The sequence below is a fragment of the Heterodontus francisci genome, chromosome 41, assembly GCF_036365525.1.
Source record: "Heterodontus francisci isolate sHetFra1 chromosome 41, sHetFra1.hap1, whole genome shotgun sequence".
Classification (NCBI taxonomy): domain Eukaryota; kingdom Metazoa; phylum Chordata; class Chondrichthyes; order Heterodontiformes; family Heterodontidae; genus Heterodontus; species Heterodontus francisci.
Genome location: NC_090411.1, coordinates 21,753,032 through 21,763,479, shown reverse-complemented (window position 1 = coordinate 21,763,479; position 10,448 = coordinate 21,753,032). Strand labels below are relative to the sequence as shown.

The window sequence follows — 10,448 nt, the reverse complement described above, 5'->3', positions numbered from 1 at the left end:
ATCCCTCCAATCAGGTTTCTGCCCCCGTCACAGTCCCGAAATGGCTCTTAAAGTCACAAATGACATCCTAATTGACTGTGACAAAAGGGAAATGATCCCTCCTTGATCTTCTCGACCTGTCTGCAGCTTTTGACACAGTTGACCCACACCATCCTCCCCCAACGCCTCTCCACAGTTGTCCAGCTGGGCGGGACTGCACTTGCCTGTTTCCAATCTTATCCATCTAATCGTAGCCATTGTATCACTTGCAACAGCTTCTCTTCTCGCTCCCGCACCGTTACGACTGGTGTTCCACAAGGATCTATCCTTGGCCCCCTCGACACTCAGCTCTACCTCATCACAACCTCTCTCGACACCTCCATTAAATTATTAGACAGCTTGCCTGATATCCAGTACTGGATGAGCGGAAATTTCCTCCAATGAAATACTGAGAAGACCGAAGCCGTTGCCTTGGGTCGCCGTTCCAATCTCCATTCCCGAGCTACCGCCTCTACCCCTCTCCCTTGCAACTGTCTGAGACTGAACCAACTCTTTGCAACCTTGGTGTCATGTTTGACCCCGAGATGAGCTTCCAACCACATATCTGCGCCATCACTAAGGCTGCCTATTTCCACCTCCATAGAATCGGCTGACTTTGCTCATTTGCTGCTGAACCATCATTCATGCCGTTTTTACTTCTAGACTTGGCTCTTCCAATGCACTTCTGGCTGGCCTCCCACATTCTACCCTCCGTAAACTTGAGGTCATCCAAACTCTGCTGCCTGTGTCTTACTCGCACCAAGTCACGTTCACCCATCGCCCCTGTGCTCGCTGACCAACATTGGCTCCTGGTCGAGCAATGCCTTGATTTTAAAATTCTCATTCTGGTTTCCAAATTCCTCCACAGCCTTGCCACTCCCTAACTTTGCAATCTCCTCCAGGGCCACAACCCTCTGAGACAAATGCACTCATCTAATTCTGGTCTCTTGAGCATCCCCGATTTTAATTGCTCCACCACTGGTGGTAGTGGCTTCAGTTGCCTCGGCCCTCAACTCTGGAATTCGCTCCCTCGAGCACTCCAACTCGCCACCTCACCTTTTCTGGCGCCCCTTAAAACCAAGCTTTTGGCCATCTTCCCTAATATTGCCTTACGTGGCTCGGCGTCTAATTTTGTTTTATAACCCTGCTGTGAAGTGCCTTGGGATGTTTCATTATGTTAATAGTGCTCTATAAATATAAGTTGTGGTTGCATTTTCCTCAGTTGCATCTGTTCATTGTTCAGCCCCGTGGGACTAAAATTTTATATGTTTCTTATGAAATGCTGAAGCATAACACCAAATTTGATCTGTTTTTTTTTCCTGAAATCTGGCAGAACAGCAGTAGAAATTAAACTCAGCCAGGACTTCTGATCCAGCTCACTATCCAATGGCTGCTAAGCAAAATGTGGTGGATCCTTTAGAACTTATGCTCCTCCTGACGTCTGCTCTCCCAGTAGTTTTCTTTGAGTTAGTGGACAACTAATGGCTAGAGCCTGCTCTGTTTGCAATGCAGTAACTCTTTCTGATCCCTGCCTGACGACTGTGGCATCGTAGGAATGGTCACTGTTTACTGAGATCATTGATGGATCACTGCCCAGCAGCCAAACTCAATGTACATTGCTTAACATAGGTTGCTGAGTTTAGCTAACTCCTGTTGCAGGAAAATGAACCAGGATCGCATTTCAATCTGTGTTATTGGGCAGTGGTATAACAGCTGAAAAGATCAGTGGTATTCGTCAAGATTCACACGTGTAGAATTGCCAGCCTTTGTGTTGTTGCACATCAACATCGGGTAAAGCTACTCTATATTTGATATGTATAGAGCCATTTCTTACCTTCCATCACTTGCTAGGAAACCATTATAACAGACAGAATCATACCGCACAGAAAGAAGTAATTTCAGCGAGTCAACAGGCCATTCGGCCCAGCTGCTCTATGCCAACATTTATGCTCCACACGAGTCTCCTCTCCCCGACTTCATCTAACTCGGCCAGCATGCACTTCTATTCCTTTCTCTCTCATCTGCTTATTTAGCTTCCCTTTTAATGCATTTATGCTATTTGCTTCAACGATTTCTTGTGCTAGCACGTTCCGCTATCTTGCCACTCTTTGGGTAAATAAGTTTCCCCCGGATTTGTTAGTGCCTATCTTATATTTATGGCCTGTAATTTTGGTCTTTCCCCACAAGTGGAAACTTTTTCTCCATGTTCACAGGAACGACCTGTCCAAGCTACTCCCCGACTCTTGCTGCACAGCCCTGAAATATTTCCTTTTCAAGTTCACATCCAATCCCCCTTTTGAAAGTTACTATTGAATCCAGTTCCACCACACTTTCAGGCACTGCATTCCAGACCGTCATAACTCACTACTCGCCTTTAGCATAGTAAAAAGTCCCAAGGTGCGTCACTAGAGAGCTGTCAAACAAAATTTGACACCGAGCCACACAGGGAGATATTAGGGCAGGTGACCAAAAGCTTGGTCAGAGATATAGGTTGAAAGAAGCATCTTAAAGTATAAGGGAGAAGGAGAAATGTGGAGGTTTAGGGAGAAAATTCCAGACGCTCGGGCTGAGGCAGCTGAAGGCATGGCATCTCGGCCTTTTGGCTAAGATCAAGTGTACTATCTGTTCTTGTCAGTGCTTACTTGGCAGAGAAGTGAAAATAATCATTGCCTTTGATCCTGGGTAGGCTTTGAGTAAAATGGCTATAACCAATCTTCGAGCTTCAGGCCAGGGAGTGCGGAACACCGTTCGGGTGGTCGTGAAGGATAAGGAAGGGGATGCACCAGTCAATCGCACCTTCTTCATCAGGAAAATCCTCTTCGATTGCTGTGGATTTCAAGCTACGGACATCTTCTGCCTGCAGGATTTCCCCAGCAGTGGATACTTCGACGTGACGTTCAAGAATGTGGCGGGATGCATCAAGTTCCTGAAGGCGTTCGAGGAGAAAGGGGACCGGGCACCACTGTCGATCCTCACAGTGGAGCAGCTGTTCACGCTTCCGTCACAACGGGACCAGGTGGTGACGATTCACCTCTACAACCCCCATGTTCCCGTGGTGGATGTACTCACCTTTCTCGCCAGGTACGTCGAGGTGGCCGGCAGCAGCACTGATGTCAAGGATCCCTTTGGGATTTGGACCTGCAAGCAGCAGGTCAAGGTTGATGCCAGTGGAGCCATCATCCACCCTCCCTCCAGCTTCGCTATCGGGGGAAGTCGAGGGTTCTTGGTCTACGCTGGGCAGCCCAGAGTTTGCCGCATCTGTGGCAAATCTGGTCACGTGGCAGCCAACTGCAGCACGGTTGTTTGCAAGAACTGCAAGGAGGAAGGCCATCAGACCAAGGACTGTAAGCAGACTAAGTGTTGCAACTTGTCCGGTGCGACAGGCCATCTCTACAAAACCTGCCCCAAATTTTGCCTCAGTTATGCTCACGCGGCAAGGTCAAAGGAAAGGCCGGGAGAAAGTTCGACGAAGGCGTCCGGTGTTCGAAAGGAGACAAGCAATCTTCTCCACAGTGAGGAACTTCAACCTGATAAGGTGAAAAAAGGGGAGGCAGCTGAAAAGAGCGACGCAGCTCCTACCCTGCACCCGGAAACCCCTCCTCCACAGACAGAATCAATGGAGGAGGAGGCAGCAGATGGACAAACAGGTCACTGGCAAGTGGTACAAAGGAAAACCACAAAGAAAAAACCTCCAAATGCGGAACAGGCCACCACCCAAACCAGTGGCAAGAGGAGGCTACCTTCTGAGACAGACTGCAACAGCTCCACTTCACTGGATGAGGAAGTGCTGGAACGCGGCCCCTTCAAAAGAGGCGGCAGAATTCCAAGGAGCTGGAAGATAAAGCCCCCCCAGCCCCTGGGCACGGGAAGCTGTGATGGGCCCGGCGAGCCCCAACCCCAATGCGCCACACGTAACGACGTGGCCAACGCATCCCAGCTCCGGGACACCGAGAGCAAAGACACGTCTGGCACACCTCAGCTCTGGGAAGCCGGGAACAGTGATGTTTTCGAGGAGGAACAGAGGGGAACAGCAGAGGAAAACCCAATCCTTGCTGCCTCCAAGACCCCCTTGATGTCACCTCAGCGGAACAAACCCTGCATGAAAAACCAGGAGGGGTTTCTGAGCCCAACCAACGTGAAACAGCTTGTGCACGCGATGGGTATGCAGGAACATCCCGAAGGACTGGGACTAGCAAAGACAAATGATATGGGAAGCAACAACTAAGTTTTAAAAAATGGGTATAAGAATTGGTTCCATTAATGTGCGTAGCATTAAATCCACTACACGATGTGTTTCAACCTTGGATTACCTCGCCAAGGTGAAAGCCGACCTACTGTTTCTGCAGGAGTGTGGAATACCACACCTCAGCACCTACAGGCAGTGGTCGCGATGGTGGTCACACGGGCCATCGATCTGGTCAGTGGGTAATGATTGCCGTTCCTCCGGCCTGGGTATTCTGCTGCGGGGAGGTAACTTCACCATCTCCGAAGTTAAGGAGGTGGTGGGCGGTCGCCTCCTCGTAGCAGATGTAATCTACAACAACGCTTTGCTCCGGTTGATCAACGTGTACGCCCCGGTTCAATGCAGCGAGCGGCTGACCGTCTTCCAGCCGCTCCCACTGCTGCTGGCGACGTCGAGGCCGGTCATCCAAGGCGGTGACTTCAACTGCATCATCGATGCTGCTGGACGATCCGGCAGAGACGACAGCAAACTGGACGCTACGTCCAAATTCCTAATAGAAACAGTTAAAGATGCCAAACTGCACGACGTCTTCAGCAAACCTGCAGACGGAGCGCAGCGTAGATAAACCTGGTCAAGATCGGATGGGTCTGCCCGTTCCAGGATTGACTTCCTGTTTGTGTCCCGTGCTGTCACGGTCGGATCCACCGACGTCAAGCCGGTGTTCTTCTCCGACCAGTGTCTCTTACTGGCCGACTGTCACTTACAGGACGACCAGCGGGTTGGCAGGGGGACGTGGAAGCTCAATGCTACACTGCTAACCCCAGAGAACGTTGAGCAACTCAAAAGGGATTACAAAGGTTGGAGGACTGTGAAACCCCTGTTTGAGTCTCCAGTTCACTGTTGGGAAGCGATCAAGGTGAACATCAAGAGGTTCTTTATCCGGAAAGGGGTTAAGAGGGCGAGAGAGAGACAGAGGGAAATGTCCCGACTCGAGAAAAGTATGCAAAATCTGCTCCGGCTGCAGTCGATGGGGGTCGAGGTCAAGGAGGACCTCCAAGAGGTGAAGAGCCAGCAGGCCTCACTCTTTGCCACGGAGGCCTGCAAGATCATCTTCCGGTCCAGAGTCCGCTCCATCGAGCAGCACGAGACGTGCTCGCGTTACTTCTTCCAAAAGGTACACAGAGAGAGCTCTGTTATCAGCAGCCTGAAGGAAGAGGATGGCTCGGTGACTTCTTCGCTGTCTAACATACTAAGGATCAGCAAATCCTTTTATGCTGGGCTGTATGACGCGAAGCCCACAGACAGCAGAGCCTCCCAGTCCTTCCTGTCATCTATCACAGAGGTCTTAGATGACAGCACGAGGGAGAGACTGGACAAGCCACTAACTCTGGATGAGCTGACAAAGGCTGTCGAGTCCTTCGAGACGAGTAAAACTCCCGGAAGCAACGGCTTACCGGTCGAGTTGTACTCGGCCCTGTGGGACTGGGTCGGCCCGGACCTGCTGGACGTATACGAGAGTATGCTCCTGGCTGGCAGCATGTCAGAATCCATGAGGAAAGGCATCATCACCCGCATCTACAAGTGGAAGGGGGAGAGGGCAGAAATCAGAAATTGGCGGCCCATCTCACTGCTTAATGTTGACTACAAGATTCTGTCCAAAGTCATAGCCAGTCGAGTCAAGTCTGCTCTGGAGTCGGTGATCCACCCTGATCAGACCTCTACTGTACCCGGCAGGAAGATCTCAGATAGTCTCGCGCTACTCAGGGATACGATCGCCTATGTACGGGACAGGAGGGTGGACACCTGCCTCATCAGCCTGGACCAGGAGAAGGCTTTTGACAGGATATCGCACACCTACATGATGGATGTGCTTTCCAAAATGGGGTTTGGGGAGGGAATCTGCAATTGGATCAAATTGCTCTACGCAAACATCAGTAGCGCAGTCTCAATCAATGGGTGGGAATCGGAAAGTTTCCTGATCCAATCTGGAGTCAGACAGGGCTGTCCTCTCTCCCCGGTCTTGTTTGTTTGCTGTATTGAACCCTTTGCTGAGTCTATTAGGAAGGATGCGAACATCAGAGGGGTGACAATCCCAGGCAGTGGAGGCACTCAGGTTAAAACCTCCCTGTACATGGATGACGTCGCCGCCTTCTGCTCGGATCCGCTGTCTGTGCGCAGACTGATGAGCATCTGCGACCAGTTCGAACTGGCCTCGGGAGCCAAAGTTAACCACGGCAAGAGCGAGGTCATGTTCTTTGGGAACTGGGCTGACCGATCCTTTGTCCCCTTCACCGTCAGGTCAGACTACCTGAAGGTGCTGGGGATATGGTTCGGAATGGCCGAGGCGTGCACCGAAACCTGGGAGAAGCAAGTAGCCAAGGTACAACACAAGTTGAGCATGTGGGAGGAGCGATCTCTCTCCATTTTGGGTATGAACCTGGTCATCAGGTGCGAGGCGCTCACGTTGTTGCTGTACGTGGCGCAGGTCCCCCAGCAGCTCTGTAACACACACTGAGACAAACATCAACTGCTGCTGGAGGACTATCAATTCGGTGAAAGACGCCCTTTGGTCTGCCCGAAACTTGCTGGTCTTCCAGCGCAAAGAGTTGTCCATGACCGAATGTTGCAGACTGGCACATTCCAAGGTCCAGGACAACGTGCTGAGCGACGCACTAAAGCTTGGGGCAGCCGCAGCAAAGGCTCAATGGGGAAAGGTCCCCCCACCAAGCTCAACTGAGGGGCTGGATCCATGGGAAACCCCTCGAACTGTATCGGGAAAATTTTGTCTCCTGTAAAATGTCAAAATGTATCTGGCACGACAAATGTGAAATGGAAGGGTTGTGAGGCAACTCATGATTGTATTGAAGGAAACTGATCACCTTTGCACTGTTTGTATTTTTTGACTTGGTGCTGTTTGAAACTGTTTGGTAATGTATTTTTTACAGATTTTTATGAATAAAGTATATTTTGGAAATAAAAAAAAACAATGGTGGAAGGATGAAAATCGAGGATGTGCACAATCCTAGAATTTGAGGAACGCTGACATCTCACAGGCTGCCAGGGCTGGAGAAAGTTACACAGATAGGAAAGGGCGAGGCCATGGAGGTATTTGAAAACAAGCTTGAGAATTTTAAAAGCAAGGCATTTCCAAACTGGGAGCCAATGTAGGTCAGCGAGCATAAGGGTGAATGAACTCGGTGATGAAGTCAGGATAGGGGGAGCAGAATTTTGGATGAGCTTCAATGTATGGAGGGAGCAAGTTGCGAGGAAAGCATTACAACATTTGAATGTGGAGATAACAAAGGCTTGGATGAAGGTTTCTGCAGCAGAAATGCCGAGGCAGAGTTGTAGTCGGGTGATGTTAGGGAGGTGGTCTTGCTGATGGAGACAGTGCTTTATGTCGTCCAGTCAGATCTGGCAACGATTGGCCCAACCAAAGAGCCTGCACAGACACTTTGGGCCCAATGGCTTCCTCCTGTGCTGTATCTTCCTATGATTCTATGCATCGCAGAAAGGATATTTGTTAATTTCAATTAGGGCACTGTAATAATGGAGCAAGTCCCGATTCCTTTGTGTTGAAAAGTTGCATTTTTCGCCCCTACATAGGGAATGTAACAGATAGTAATTTGTAAAGAATGTTTGCACTTCAGCTGATATTAACGAAAAGCCAAGAAATTATAATTTGTAAACTCCTTCATAATCTGATCTCTCTGGCCCCCTTAAGATTCCTTTGTAGCCTAGTGTGAAGCCAGATTCCATTCTCCAACTGCTTACTACTGCTCAGATGATGTCCTGTCTTGTGTAATGGGCAGGAGTCGGTGGTGCGGTCATGATGCTGGCCCTTATCTCTGTACCTGAGATCTGTTTGTGGCTGGAGGCTGCAATGCTTACTGAAACCCAACCTGAAGAAAAGAAGAGAGGTGCAGGGTTGTGAGTGGGCGAAACAGTCACTTTTTAGCTCCTTTTTGCAATTTACTCAGGCAAGGGGTGACTGAAAGAGAAACAAATATTTATTTTCTGCTTTCGGAGCTTGCTGAATGGACTGGCTCCTCGGGCTCCTCCTGCAGCTCTCGGTCTTGCGTGCTCCTCATTGGCTGACAGCTGATCTTTGGGCCCATCTTCTTTGGGGTCTCTCCTACAATGCTTCGATGCCAGTGGTGCCGCTGCTCAGTCTAGCACTCTTCGACCCTCACGGGTTAGTCTTTAAGAGGAGTGTTTTTTTTTAGAGATACAGCACTGAAACAGGCCCTTCGGCCCACCGAGTCTGTGCCGACCATCAACCATCCATTTATCCTAATCCTGCACTAATTCCATAATCCTACCACATCCCCACCTGTCCCTATATTTCCCTACCACCTACCTCTACTAGGGGCAATTTATAAAGGCCAATTTACCTATCAACCTGCAAGTCTTTGGCATATGGGAGGAAACCGGAGCACCCGGAGGAAACTCACGCAGACACAGGGAGAACTTGCAAACTCCACACAGACAGGACCCAGAATTGAACCCGGGTCGCTGGAGCTGCGAGGCTGCGGTGCTAACCACTGCGCCCCCGTCGGCTTTCAGTGCTTTCAGTAAAAAAATTCCATCTCGAGTCACTGCTGAGACAACAATGGTGTAACAGCTATAAGATAACAGCTTCACACCTCTCTTCCTGCACAGTGGCGCAGATGTTTTGGAAAGCACGTCCATCATGTCGGTGTGCGATATCCTGTCAAAAGTCTTCTGGTCCAGGCTGATGAGACAGTCATCAGCAAAGGAGCAGAGAAGACACCCCACCTAAATGAATTGTTTGCTATGTGTCCATCATCTTCCTTAGATGGAAAGATGCCAACCTATGGACTGTCATTGCTGTTTGCTGATGCTTTCTATGTGTGATTGCCGAATTCTCCTTCCAGTAAATGCCACCTTTGCTATCATATTAGCGGGTAGACGTCCAGTCATGGACAGCTTCCTGGTTTTCAGACTGGCAATCTAAATTCCTAACAGGTACCCCGTTGGTTAGGGGAATCAGCTTTTCCTGATTGGAGTAGTTCTCCTGCACTGAATGTCGAGAGTACTGTGTCAGCTGCTTTGTTTTTTATGAGGAGCTGTCTTGCGTCCTGCTGATGGACTTCCTTTGCTTGGTGTTGGTCCTCCTTTTGGGCTAATTGTGGTTTATTTCCTTGTACTGCGGCTCCCTTTGTGCTGGCTGCAGCTTTAGTTGGTTTGTAGGTTTGCACAGAGTTTTATTGTTTGCACACTGTGTGTCTAAATTTTGTGTGCGTAAATAGATCAATGTGGTGGAGTAATGGGTTGTTTGATTGTTGAGTGTATGTTTTCGTTTTCAAGCATTTGAAGGGTATGTATGATCTTGTGGATTTAGCCCTTTGTGAGTAGCTGTGTAAACTGTGCCTGCTTTGATTGGATGGTTGTACGTGGTTTTGTAGTTTGAAGTGTAGCAGCAGCAGCAGAAAGGGAGGTGCACCATTCCCAGAGATACTGCAATACCAGGTCGATGCGTGGAGTGGACGGAGCAAGGCCCTATTCCATCTCCCTGCTCCAAAAATCAATTTAATATATGGTCCCCAGATAAGGGGTGTATCAGATATTAAACTGATAAGAACAGATTTTTATCCGCAAAAATGTACTTTATTTATAAAAATCTGTTCTTAAAAAAAAAAGCATTACGAAACAGTTCAAAACAAAAGTGCTAAGGAAACCAGTTTTCTTCAATACAGGAGTGAGCTGCCTCACAGCCTTTCCATTCCAATTTACATGCCATGTACATTTTACAGCAAAGCCATATATCTGGTGTATACATATCTGGCCAAGCTTTAGTGCGTCCCTCAGCACGTTGTCCTGGACGTTGGAATGGGCCAGTCCGCAACACTCGGTCGTTGACAACTCTTTGCACTGGAAGACCAGCAAGTTTCAGGCAGACCAAAGGGCATCTTTCACAGAGTTGATAGTCCTCCAGCAGCAGTTGATGTTTGTCTCTGTGTGCGTCCCTGGGAACAGCCCGTAGAGCACAGACTCCTGTGTTCCAGGGCTGCTTGGGATGAACCGCGACAAAAAACACTGCATCTCTTTCCACACCTGCTTTGCAAAGCCACATTCCAGAAAGAGGTGGGCAACCGTCTCTTCCCCACCACAGCCACTTTGAGGGCATTGTGCAGAGGGTGTGAGATTCCGGGCGTGCAGGAAGGATCTGACGGGGAGGGCTCTTCTCACCACCAGCCAAGCTAGATCTTGGTGCTTGTTTGAA

General features: G+C 49.3%; 2 pseudogenes; one reads left to right on the top strand and one right to left on the bottom strand.

The window, feature by feature from the left end:
- The first annotated feature begins 2,601 nt into the window (after positions 1-2,601).
- On the top strand, positions 2,602-2,709 carry LOC137354814 (U2 spliceosomal RNA; annotated as a pseudogene).
- Positions 2,710-9,657: 6,948 nt separating this feature from the next.
- On the bottom strand, positions 9,658-9,829 carry LOC137354463 (U2 spliceosomal RNA; annotated as a pseudogene).
- Positions 9,830-10,448: the final 619 nt, after the last annotated feature.